Below are 13,599 nucleotides of genomic sequence, written 5' to 3'. Positions count from 1 at the left end.
ACAGATTGAAGACGTCCTCGTATTTTAATTCGATTGTAAAAGGTAGAAAGTCTAATAGGTGTACTGAATTAAATTACTACACTAATATTTAAACTTACCAAATTAACTACAAATTCAAATTAAATACTGAATAATATTTATGAATCGTAAACGTAATGAAATTAAGCAACTAAAATAATATAAAGCTAGGAGAAAAGGCATTTAACTATACTCACGACCCCTCTCTTAGTTAGTAAAGTTTTAATTCTGTTTTGTTTAATATAAAGTGCAGTAAATTATTACGCATTAAAGGGTAGGCTAATAACGCCAACTGCCTCGCTTATGGCTGCTGTAGAAATTAATAGCGCTAATAGTGATGTTGATGATGTAAAATATTAGATGTCGATAAAAAAAAAATTTTACGTCACAATATATTTGTATTTTAATAACTAGCTTTACTGAAAGTAAAGTTTCTTATTCATCGGAAACGATGTTTTTATTAGATACGGATGGAAACACATACGTCATTTTACGATACACTTTTTATTTAATTGCACAATTAGATTTTCTAATTAGCTTTTAAATTAAGCTTCTAATGAAAAAATACCAATTATACCTGAAGAAAGATACACTAAAATCCTAATTCAAAAAGTTTAGGAAAACTCGAGACAGATAGAAAGTATAACTCAAATTTAGGTATTTTTGTTTTGTTTGTCAAACAGATGTAATAATGAAACTAAAACCTAAATCATATTATTTATATTACATGATACTTAAAAAACAATAAACTATTATATCGAATATTGATTTATATTTCTTGTTTTAAGAAAATTGTTCAGTCGTAAAGGTTGTTGTACAACATGTGTTACAACTTCTTTTAGCATTTAGGTATTGTAGGCACAGCCTATATTAAATTGTTTAGTTTCAAAGTGCCTGAAGTTAGGATTGTTATAGTGATTGCACTTAATATACTTTATGATTCAAGTTTACGCATTAAGTATTGGTAATTTATACACTTTAATTTGATATACTATTAAAGTAAGATGTTAGTAAATTTATAGCTGGTTTGTTTCTAAAAACAGACTAAAGGTATTAAATAATATATATAAACAATGACTTTGATATATTATTAAGTTTACAAATTAAAAATTGCAACAAAGTAAAATTTATAATTGCAATTAAAAGGACAATGCCAGAACTTTGAACCATCTAGTAAAATAAGACGATTTACTCACACGTATTTCTCGGAATTGAACCAATTATTTTCTAAAATAACTCATGACGAAACTTAATCTTTATCAATCATGTATAGCAGGCACATAATTGATACAGAACATGTTAACATAACTAAAATGCACCAAAAAAATATCGATACCCAAAAATGTGTCGTACCTCAGAGCACATCACTAAACGTTCTTTAGAAACGTGCTAGGGCGTCGGCGGGGGATTTCCGGCTCTCGAGCGGGTCGCTAATATAGCTATCCTCACTCGGGGCGACGTCGCCGGCCTAGCGCAAAACTCATTAAAATTACACACGGGCACAAAGCATCAGTACCGTTGCTACCGGACCAGTCGAACACGCCCTTTGCCGTGTCAATTTGTCGCGTCAATTACTTTATTCACCGGTATTGATGTCATGACTGTTTTATCGAACCTTTTTTAGATGAACTTTGATTAGATTTATGGATCATTGGTTGGTTTTTGTTTTAAGAGTGCAGGGAAATAGATTGCTGTTTTAATTTGGCTTATTGCGTACGTTACTCAAAGTAAGTCGGTAGCCAATCTTGGCTTAAGGTTATTAAGAATAAAGTTGAATTTTGGGTCACAGACTTTGGTGGCTTGCATGCTATAAGCCAGTAGACAGCCACCCAGGTTCAATTTCTACTTATGCTACATGCAAAATGGTTTCATAAAGTCATACTTATAAAATCTTTCTGTGTGTTTGACACAAAAATAAAAATGCTCTCAGCTCGCAGATATGTCACATAAAAGTGTCTGTTTATTGGGACAATCTTTTTACGGCTAATGAAACAGATAAAAAGCTAGCAATAAATTAAGTAACCTCAATTAAAACCAAAATTTGTTACAAACCCTGATTTGTTTTAAACAACAACCACGGTAGATTAAGGGCCTGTATTTAATTGTACCAAAAGCCATATTTCAGCATGAGATATTCTCTAGTATTTACCAAAAATTAGATGACAGTTAATTTTTTTACGGGGCTTTTCTCGACCGCAATGAACAATAAAACCCAGTCCCCAGGGTATTTCACAGCGAGCCGCTCCTGCAATGAATTCATTCGGAACAAATTTTAAATATAAGGAACTACGGACGAGGAAATATAGTTCTTTGTATTCTGTTAGCATTGCAGGAAGTTCATTTGATCTTATTGCAAGTAGATAGCTAGTTAGATCAATGAATGGAATATTTTTGAGTTGCAGGGAATATTTTTTTTTAATATTTAAGAATAAAATCATTCCTTTAATAACCACCATTTATCCTAGCCATTTTGTTCAACCGACAACAAACCAATCGTCAATCAGATTTAAATAATTAGTTCAGTGATACAGTTGAAAGAATTTAATAGACAAAAATGTAACATTCCAAAGAATCATGCCTAACAACAATAATACAATTTCTTCAATGTTTGTCAACCTTTTGGAGCTAGAGGACATTTAATCATTATGGTCAACTCATTTTAGAGCCATACACTGGCACTGACACTAACTAAGCATGTAGTTTTCATGAAATATTATCTTAGTAAAAAATGTAAAGGGTTTTTCTTCTTTAAATATTGTCTTAAAGGATTGTTATTAGATATAGTTATCAGAAACGAATTACGTAAATTGAAATTGGACGATGAAATTTATAAAGTTAAAAAGTAGCAATCAATTACTGTAAGTATGACCAAAAAACGTACCACACTTGTCAATTATGTAAAACGTCAAATTTTCGAGATGACTACACAACTCAAATGGTCCATAAAAGTGTATCACCGTTGTAAGTTATCTAAGTTAATTGCCAAATCGAGTTAATCACAACAGTTGGGAACCAAGTAGTAAATCAGTGTGACGTAAATCGTGTCACCAAAGGATGGAATAATTAATGAGGTGCATTGCCTCTGACACTGGCGGAGAATCATTTGGGCTATAATTAACATGTCCTGTTCATAGCAGGCGGGCGGAACCGCGGGACAATAGAACATGTTTCGTAGGTCACCGTATTGTCCGCACACAATTGACTGACAAATGGTCTGGTTCAATACTTGATAGATATTAGTAATTATCGGATTATGAGGTTTATTAGCATGTTGGATGAAATGAGATTGTTATAGGTTGATCTTTTGGTTTTAATGATAGTTAAGTTAGTTACCTTCAAGTTTAACTTCAGGGTCTCCATGGATTCAATTGTTTTCGTTTGCTTTTTAGCTACTCCTTTTCTATTTGAGGCAAAACTTTTGCACTGTTGTAGATCATTTATCTTGTTGTTTCTTGTTACCTTACTCTCATCAGGGTAGTTGATATGACGTCCCAGATTAGACATTTGTTCACCATCTTGAGAAAGAAGACTTTTCATAGCATTACGCTTGAGTTAAAAGATCTCTTCTCTTTTTTTCTTCTACTTCGCACGGAAGACATTCAGTTAGTCTAGGTCATGGACAGCTGCACCCCGCTTTTTGAAAACTTAGTCTGATATTATAAAATAATACTTTATTTATAACTAAGCAAATATACTTCAGAACGCAAAAGTTTTTCCAGAAAAATCTATCACACAAAAAAGGCAATGAATATTTTCGTCGAAAATCTCCGAGCAAAAAACCTCTTCGAACGAATTATTTAGGAATCAATTTTGGGCGTGCAGCACAAGCTATCGAGCCGAGCCGCAACGATATTGCGAACGTAATAAACTGCTTCAAGATTATTTCCACTTGATCCAATACGTACAGATTCTACGAGGATTCGACGGCATGCGGAATTGTGGATGTTAACACAAACGGGCTTTACTGGGAACCTACGAGTTCGTACTTGTAAACTGACTCTCTGTAGTGCAAATGTTGGAATATTAATGTCAAATGTTAGAAAACAATATAATTGAAGACCTTAAAATTTAGCTCATTTACCGGTTGTATTTAATTTATTTGCTTATTGGGTGGTAATTGAAAATGCATATTGATCTTAATGTTATAAAGACTAAATACGATAATTTAACTTATCATTTTTAACTTGATGTTTTGGTTACCTAACCCAAAAAAATCTAATGTTACGATTTTCGAAAGACTTCTCCCCTAAAACTTGCAAACACCACTTCTTCAAACTAGATGACAACGTTACTGCACGCGTATTTCAAACAACATGACTCATTCATCATTATCTCCTCATTAAAGCAGCCAAACGTGCTTCCAAACAAGGACAGAAGCATGATAATCTATTCCCACATTTCCTTCGACTCAAAGTGAGTGATGTTTTCATTTGAATATTTAGATACTTACATTACAATAGCGCACTATCTCAAAGGCGTACCAAAATTGTGGCAGATGTACAAGCAAGACGGGAAACACACGTTGTATAGCGACCTCTCTCTTCCACAATTACAAGTCTTTAGAAACCGATGGTAGGCCTTCCGATCTAGTTAAAACGATCTTGACTGGAAGCGGAGTGTGTAGCTTGCATCTTAATTTTGAAGTATCGGTTTGGTTTGGTATAAACTTGGATGTAGATATGGCGAAGAGAGCGAAGACGAGTCTTAGATAACTGAAGATTGAATCTCCAAGCGACGACTTAACAACACAGATATCTGTACACAAGCACACTTTGGAGAGGTAACGTCTAAAGCCATTAGGTTAAAAGATAAGTCAGCAGTATAATCCATATATTTTCACAGGAGTCTTTTGTACTTGAAAAGAAAGGCTTCTCACATTTATGTTAATCGAGTGATCAATAATTTACATTTGCATATATCATACTTTATTGTCAATAAAGTGCACACTATAAACGTTATTAAATAAACAGTCAATAAGAACAACTTTCGATTTCGTAACCAGTCAAATACAAATAAACTTCAATTTTCAGTTCCGTCCTGCACAGCAAACACAGTCAAGTCACTTTCAATCTGACCTAAAATAAAATAGAAATTTCTGACCTTGCTCTAAATTTCTAAAATCTTTTACAGAAGCGAACTGAGTTTACTCGGTTGTCATTGGCGAGTTGGCGACAGCTGTTCAAATAGTAAATTAAGGCCACGACTTGGAGCTAGCTTAAAGGATGTTTACCCTGAGTTGCATTAAGCGGAACAACACTTAAGTGTAAGCACGTTTTAGAATTGGATTACCTTTTTAGAGAGTTACAGTTGAAAAGTTTACTGTGATACAATTGACGGCCGTTATTATGTCTAGACTGGTGTTTCGAATTGTCAATTATTATTTCTACTGTATTTATATAAATCGGTGACACTTATGTTTTTTATTCAAATGATTTCGAATATACCATAAAACTATCAAAGAACAAAACATAATTGATATTTATTTTTATTTATTAAAAAAAATGTTTCAAAATTGTTATTCACATTTTCAGCACATTAATTTCAAGTTCAACTTTATGCTGCATTAAATTATCGACATCAAAGCATACCTATTAGTAAAACCCTCAAAAACAGGCTTAAAAAACATTCATTTTCACAGCTTATCAACTTCAAATATCATTCCATACACATCAAAATACCACCCACATCTTATATATTAATACCCTGACAATAACCGCATCCGTGCCAAAATCCATATGAATATTTTGAGAATAGTGCTGTAACGTTCGTATTCAATGAGGCAGTCGCAATTCAAGCTGAAGTATTTCATATTGTGCAATCTCTTTCAGTTGGCAGACAATGAGGAACGCCGTGGAACGCATCACTCAACGTCACCGCTAGACGTATATTTTTACATTCTCACAATACTTAGGGGGAATAATTTCTATTGTCAGTAAACAGTGCTTTAAGACCGCGTATCGGCAACTACGCGCTAGTGTTTGTCTTTTAAAATAATTCTGAGAATTTCTTAATATATGCTCCTGTTTCAAATGTTATGTCTGTTTCGTGATGTTTTTGTTTTTTTTATGGACTTAACTCTGAAATAAATTTAGAATGAAACCAACCCTTAAGAGACCAAAATGTATGACTATGTGCAGTCGACGTAAAAATGTCAAATAATTTCTTGACTGAAAACTAAGTTTTTATGATATTTGAACGCCTGGACGCGAGATAGAAAATATTATATTAATAAATTTAATGTTTTGAAGAAAAGGATGATTTTTTATAAATTCAATACTTATGTTTTAAAATACAAAAACAAACTTCGTTTATCCAAAACATTTCAATTCTAAGACTTCCACATCTATAATACAAATCATTAATCACCTATCAAAGAGAATCGTACCAGAAATAAAATATGACAATTCGTAGTCCACAGAATCGTGCTGTCAGCTACGATGATGTATTTGAGCGTTTTCATGGGAACCAACGAACGCTTTGTCAACGTCCGCTATTAGGGGTCATCGCTCACGACGGCCCCTACCGTTGGACCCGGGTTTCTTTAAGATTTATGAATATCGATTCGAATTATTGTTCCCATTAGAGATGGAAACCCGATGCCAATTATGTTGTAAGCCAATTTTGGTGACGTCATTATTCGTGTCAGTAGTGGAGTAAAGGATTCTGTTGTAAGAATAAACATTAAATTTAATGAAGTGAATGTTCTTCGTGTTGTGTCTTTTGAATAGGATATCGCTTTTATAGTTCACTGGAAGTATCAAAGGAATTTGGAAACGACGTTGAATTCACAATTTAGAGTGAGTACAGAATGCTGCCCCTAAAAGTTATTACCATCGTTAGGAACATAGTTCCATTTTATCACTTTGAATGTAGACGATAAATACAAACGAATGGTTGAGCGACGCTCATTACCGCGCTACCACTCGAAACTCCTCGTAAAGCCACAGAAGAGTGATGCAACGAGGTACCAGTAATGGACGGACAGAGAACGAGTGCCGGATCAAGTAATACTCCTTAACTCCCACTTTAGCTCGCTCCCAACGAAAGCAGCTTGCTTTCACATTTATGTTCACCTAATACCCCTTTAAACGAATAAAAACAGAAAGTCCAACAAAGACAAATCCCTTTAACAATCTCCATTTTAATACAGCCCCACTTCGATAACAATTATTTTCATCGCAGAGAAAATGAAAGCTAAATTCGTCGCACGCACGACAGATGGCGCCAGCACCTGGCTTTCACAACTTTCCTTTTCAATAAATCCGACCGACGCGACATTGTTCAAGCAGAATGTAGTCAAATTATGATTTATATTCTGAAACGTTAGTTGTAGTAATAAGGGAAGTTTGCCCCTATTCCAAATGTTAATTAGGGGCGAAATGAAAACCCTGTAGACAATGTAACGATTATCCGGCGGTACGTACGCGAACCGCAGCATACAATAGAAAAGTTTATTACAGTACCCGCGGGTGAAGTCAGGTTTCTCGTTAAGAGGTAAATATTTGCAGAGAGCGAAGCAACGTGTGAGCACGAGTAAATAATGAAGCCTACGTCTCGTAACTGGATGAATGTTTGCGGACTACCAACGAAAGTAATTAAGAGTTTAACAAGACTGACGGAATAAGACAATTTTGTCAAAAACTCGTCAACTTCTCGACCCTTGTTTATTTTGCAGAACATCTATAACAAAACGTTGTTATAACTCAATTTTGTAATGAAACTTTATTTTAATATTTATTTTGAAAGTTGTGAAGTGTTTTATTAAAGTCATGCAAAATGTAAATTTCATATCAGCGTTCAGCTATAATATAATTTAATAACTCAATAATGAACTTTAACTATAACTTAAAATTAATAACTCGTGTAAAATACATGAAAGCTTCATTCAAGCAGTAAATGATTTTCTTCCAATAAATTAATAATGATTTATTAAACAAATTTGGATAATTGCCAAAATTTTGCCAATTTTTTAATAAACTTACCAGAATACTTGCAAAAAAACAAACAGACTTTCGACCAAGTAATGCGACCACCGATAGCAAAGGAATTACTTTGTAATAAAAGTAATTTAAAAATAGTACAAATGTTGTCGAATATTAAAAAAAATGCTAAAAAAAATATTGTTTTCATAACATAATGAGTGCACATCTACCGCTTACGACTGGCAACCATAAAGGTTCTAAAACTCTTCAATTTAATTTTAAGTTCAAAGCTTTTACTTGCATCTGTTGGTCGGACTTATGTCCCAATGTAAGACTTCCTAAATACTGGATTCTCTTTGGCGACGACTTTAACCAGGAAATGTTGTAAAACTTGGATTTTATTGCAGACCACGTGACTGTCCCGACGTTTGAATCTCTCACCTTTAATCTTTGTTTTATCTCTCTAGATGAATAAAAAGTATATGTTCTTAAGTGTTACTGTGGTTAACAAACTAATAGAGACGTGATAAACCTGCTACAGGATGAGGAGATCTTTTTTCAGCATTAGTTAATTAGGGTACCAGTTTTTAAGCATTTTTCAATTATCTGTGAAAATCTTTCAATGATGCAACGGTTTACTCACCGGGATGCCCGAGTAGATTGACTTTGCATCATTTAAATAATACATATCATCCGTGGCTAAGCTATAACCACATAAGTGAATCGATCACAGGTTAAGCTATGCTTGACGCGGTTGGTTCGTAGATGGGTGACCATCTTTGTCATAACGAGTTCCTCCGTGTTTCGGAAGGCACGTTAAATTGTGGGTCCCGGCTGTTATTCCTACATCTTTGACAGTCGTTACAAGGTAGTCAGAAGCTTGAAAAGTCTGACAACCAGTCTAACCAAGGGGTATCGTGTTGCCCAGGTAACTGGGTTGAGGAGGTCAGATAGGCAGTCGCTCCTTGTAAAACACTGGTACTTAGCTGAAACCGGTTGGACTGGTAGCCGACCCCAACATAGTTGGGAAAAGGCTAGGCCAATGATGAAAATGATATCATCCTGACGAAAGTTACTTTAAGTAATACAGTCTATGTAAATATCAATAATTGACATGACATTTTTATAATAAATACATTACATAAATTTCTCGAGACATTTCCCCTAAGCATGTTTACACAGAATAAAAATGAAAAATGAAAGATACAAGACTAAACTAAATTACTTACTAAAGAATATTTGCAAAAACACAACATAATTTGTAAAAAAAATCTTCCGAAATCTCTGGGTACTTTGAAAGATAGTTAATTATTCACCCTACCTACTCTATCGTAATCAATTCGACGGAACACAGAAACTTCACTCATTTGTTTACGCCTAATAGGAATAGGTAGGCAATACTTAATTAAGCACCCAATATAAGTCAACATTAACGCTAAAAAACCCAGCATTTATCTTACGAACGAAACATAGTGGCGTGAAAGACGGACAGAGGCGATAAAATAATCCGTAGCGAACCATACTTCGTCAATGTCTGGTCCGGTCCCGGCCTTTCGATACCGCATATCTGGATCTCTACCACCAAGTTCCAAAGTATTCTGATTGCAGATGCAGGAGCGAGACAGCGCATTACATGGCGTAGAGTTGCGTCTCTCGTCCACAACTGTGATATATTTACTTTGAGATGTAGTGGTAGGAATCTGCTGAACGAATAAGGATACCAAGGTCCTCAGCCCGTGTGGTTACCGCCCAAAACCGAAGCTTAATCCTCGGTTACTCGAACAAAAGGTTTGGGCGTTAATTCTTAACAAGCGTTTGTCTTAATCCTGATTGTATAGAAATCCTATTTAAGTTTTAATGCTGCCGAAAAGTTTTGAGGTTTTCGTATGCGCGGAATTGAGTGGTACTTATTTACTTAGTTTGACGCTCTTTTTGGTTAGTCGAATTTATATCTGTGTTTTCATGGCTTTAATTTTGGGACTATTTATGCAACTTGTGATAATATTTCACTCTAAAGTTTTATATTCGTTAAGTTTAAATTAGCATCGCCCTAATACTACTTAGACTATATAAAAGCTACTTGCCATTGGTTCAAAAGTATTTAAAATGGTTTCAGACATGAAAGTGTACTGAACCAACTCAGGTTTGTATAATATGTTATAATAATTACGATACCTACCTCATTATATTAGGTCGCAACTTGTCACACACCCTTCTGCCTTATCAAATTGTTCTATACAAAAATGTTATCATCATAACCAACTCAATTATTAAAAATCGAGCACTACTTCAAATAAAGATTTTACGCCTAAAATCTATACTAATATATAAAGCTGAAGAGTTTGTTTGTTTCTTTGAACGTGCTAATCTCAGGAACTACTTCGACTTACGACCATTCATCGCGGAAGGCTTTAGGCTATAAACCATCACGCTGCGACTAATAGGAGCGAAGATACAATGGAAAATGTGAAAAAACAGGGCAGGTATAAATCAAAAGTTATATCTTCTACCCACGGGGACGAAGTCGCGGGCAACAGCTATTTAATTTCTGACAAAAAATAAAAAAAATGCCTCATGTATTGCAGTTGTGTAACAATCTTTAAATTACACTTCGTTAGAAGATTCTAGATTCCAAATTGACAAGAAATATTAGCTCACCCCCTCCCCCCCATAGCTCTTCAGATCAAGACGTTAGACCAAAGAAGTATTGAGTTTCAATCAGGATTCTGTTTACTTTATATATGTTGTCTATCTTTAGTCTGTATCTGAAGCTTGGTAATATGATGTTACGTAAATCTTTGTTTTGCCTTCTTGACTGTGCTGGTGTTTCACGTGGAGTACCTTCAGTATATCATTGTCTTTCAAGTTAATTCTGTTTTAAAATTCTGAAAATGAGAGTTAAATAAGTAAAATCTTTTTTGTTGCTTGACTAATTGATAAAATTTGTAGTCCTCTTTGTGTCTCAATTTTAGTACAATAATTGGTAGATATAATTTGTCACTTTGTTATATTAAGCCTAATAACACACTAATCGAGTTTGAAATAGTAGTCCGAAACATTCAGTTTGCACACCAAACACTTTTCTCTAACAAAACAATTCTATAACCCAAAATACATTCAATATTCCAATATCAGACCGCATGGGTCAAACCGACCATCCATTCCGGGCCATCTTGGTCAAATATCTCGCATTTACGTGTTAAAAATGTTTGTCTATTTGTCTTAATAAAGGCGAATCGGTCGGGGCCGGACATCGGGCAGTAAATCCTGGGCGCTCCTCAGTCAATGTCGCCACCGGTGGCCATCGTCGCCCGATACGCATTGGGATTATTAGACACATGTTTGGATTTAGAAATGTTGATTACGAACCGAAATACTCTCTCTATCTTCTTTGGTGAGGAGGTTTCGTTTGATATTTTCTGGTTCTGGTTCTTAGTAATTATTTTATGGTTTTTATTTTTGACGTACAGTTTTTGAAAGATTCCGATTTTCGGAATGTGAGTAATGAGTTAATTTTAAAGTATGACTAGGTTGGTTTTGATTATACTTAAAACATTATTTAACATACGCTAGGTAAGATACAAGGGAGGTAAAAATTGACAAAAAAATAATTTTATTTTGTTATTCTTGTAGGACTGATAGAATCATGGATGCCTCTGATAATAACAGTGAGCTATATTATCGTAAAGTATGAAGAAGAAAAACACAGTAGGTACATTTTTAGCATTTAACTCATTACCCGAAGACCCAAGTCGGTCAGTACATGTTCACTGATGATAATATCAGATAACAACAAAATTTCTTAGAATAAAACACTTAACCCCCTACTTAAGCAGTTAAACAATTTACATCAAAACAGTTTTTTCTAGACATGATTGATTGACATTCACCACAATTATTTCCCAAAACTCGCGTGACCACTCGCTTCAAAAACTCCAAATTTTCATAGTAAATACGAAGTTTATTTTAATATTTCTGTGCAACGCTTTGGAAAAGGTCAACGGTGAGTTTCGTAAAAAGGAATCCAGGCACGTGTGGCATGAAATAAAACAATTTGTTTATACGGAATCGTCGGGGCGCAATGGCGTCGTATCCGACCGTGGGTAGGCAACCGTAAGTAATAGAGAGGTTGAATATTTGCCCACCGAGCCGACACTCTTTGAAATCCTTAACGCATGAAATTTTCATCAGGCGACTTGTATTGTGGAAATCGAGAGGTGTTTGTACCTATTGATGTTTGACGCTTTCACGTCCGTGGAGACTACTGATTGCTGATTGTTTGATTTTGGTCTTATGGCTCTTGATTTATCCTATTTTCTTATCGTTGTTGGTTGCTATGTTGGTTTTAACTTAGTATTAGCAATTAATATGATAAGCACTTTAGTTTCTTGCTTGATATAACATGACTTTTTGTCTTGGTACTCTTCCTATGAGCAAATAATCTCCAGACATCTTCAGACAAATGATCTAGTAGTAGACATGAAAAACAGTACGGACAACCGTCAACGGCAAATGTTAGTTAGAAAGGTCATCCTAAATTAAAAACTGCCTTCACCTCAGAGTAATAATTTCACCACAGTTTTGGAAAGATACCCAAAAATTACTCCACAGCAGTCATCAGACATAACTTAGAAAATAAGCCTCCTCCCTCCAACAAATCAAAGCTAAATAGCCCAATAAAACGCGAGTAACCGAGCGTAACATCTAGATGTTCACTTAAAAAGTTAACTTCATATCATGCACCTGGCCGGTAGCGTCGGCAAAGGAACACTCGAATTAGGGTCGACAGTGAAATAATTCGGGTAATAAATTCAACTTCTGTAACGGCATTACACGGTGCCCTCAGTCCTCAGACATCGACATAATTTAACTTTTTCCTATTATCTTTATGCTGACGCCGTTAAGTGGCTCACTCACATATAGCAGAGCAAGCGGTTTTGTTATAATTTGAAATTTACTTTCGCCGTTTTCATGCATTTTTAGAAAGTTTAATTTTATTCGGCTAAGGTAAGGACCTAAGTTGGACTCCAATTATTACTTTGGTAGTTACACATTGTTAGAATTTCCAAACTACGTTAGGCTGTTCATTTCGGTGATGTAGATATAATGTGATAAAGAGTTTTGGGTTTCGTAAGTTTTCTTCGTAAGAATTTTCTTGGGCATTATTTCGTTAAAATACGTTCCACGTTTTAGCCATAGGCTTTCATATAATATTGTACATGTACGCAGCTCTCGTGCGATACTATTTGCTACATTTTATACATTTTGATACGCAATTTTATCAGTTACGAATGTGTTTTGCGAGTAACGTAATAGAGTATTTGTTCCTGTTTTTGTTTTAGGTTTCATAACATAAGAGTTAAATCGGAGTGTCTGTCCTTCAGTCCGTAACTAGGCTGTTTCAAGAGCTTTGATAGAGAAACAGTTACATTTTTCAGTTATTATGTATTGCGTTGCCACTATAACAACAAATAATAAAAATAAATGACTGGGTAAAGCTGCGAATTGATGCGGTCATAACTTTGATGGGTAACCAGTTTTTGTTGCAAATACGCTTTCCTTAAGCCTTATTAGTACGCAACTCTCAGTATACCAAGTCTAACTAGCATTTGACCGATTTTTTGTATTAGTTTACTCCGTTTTCAGGGATTTTCATTTT

This window comes from Trichoplusia ni, chromosome 8, assembly GCF_003590095.1.
Source record: "Trichoplusia ni isolate ovarian cell line Hi5 chromosome 8, tn1, whole genome shotgun sequence".
Classification (NCBI taxonomy): domain Eukaryota; kingdom Metazoa; phylum Arthropoda; class Insecta; order Lepidoptera; family Noctuidae; genus Trichoplusia; species Trichoplusia ni.
This window is presented reverse-complemented; position numbering follows the sequence as displayed.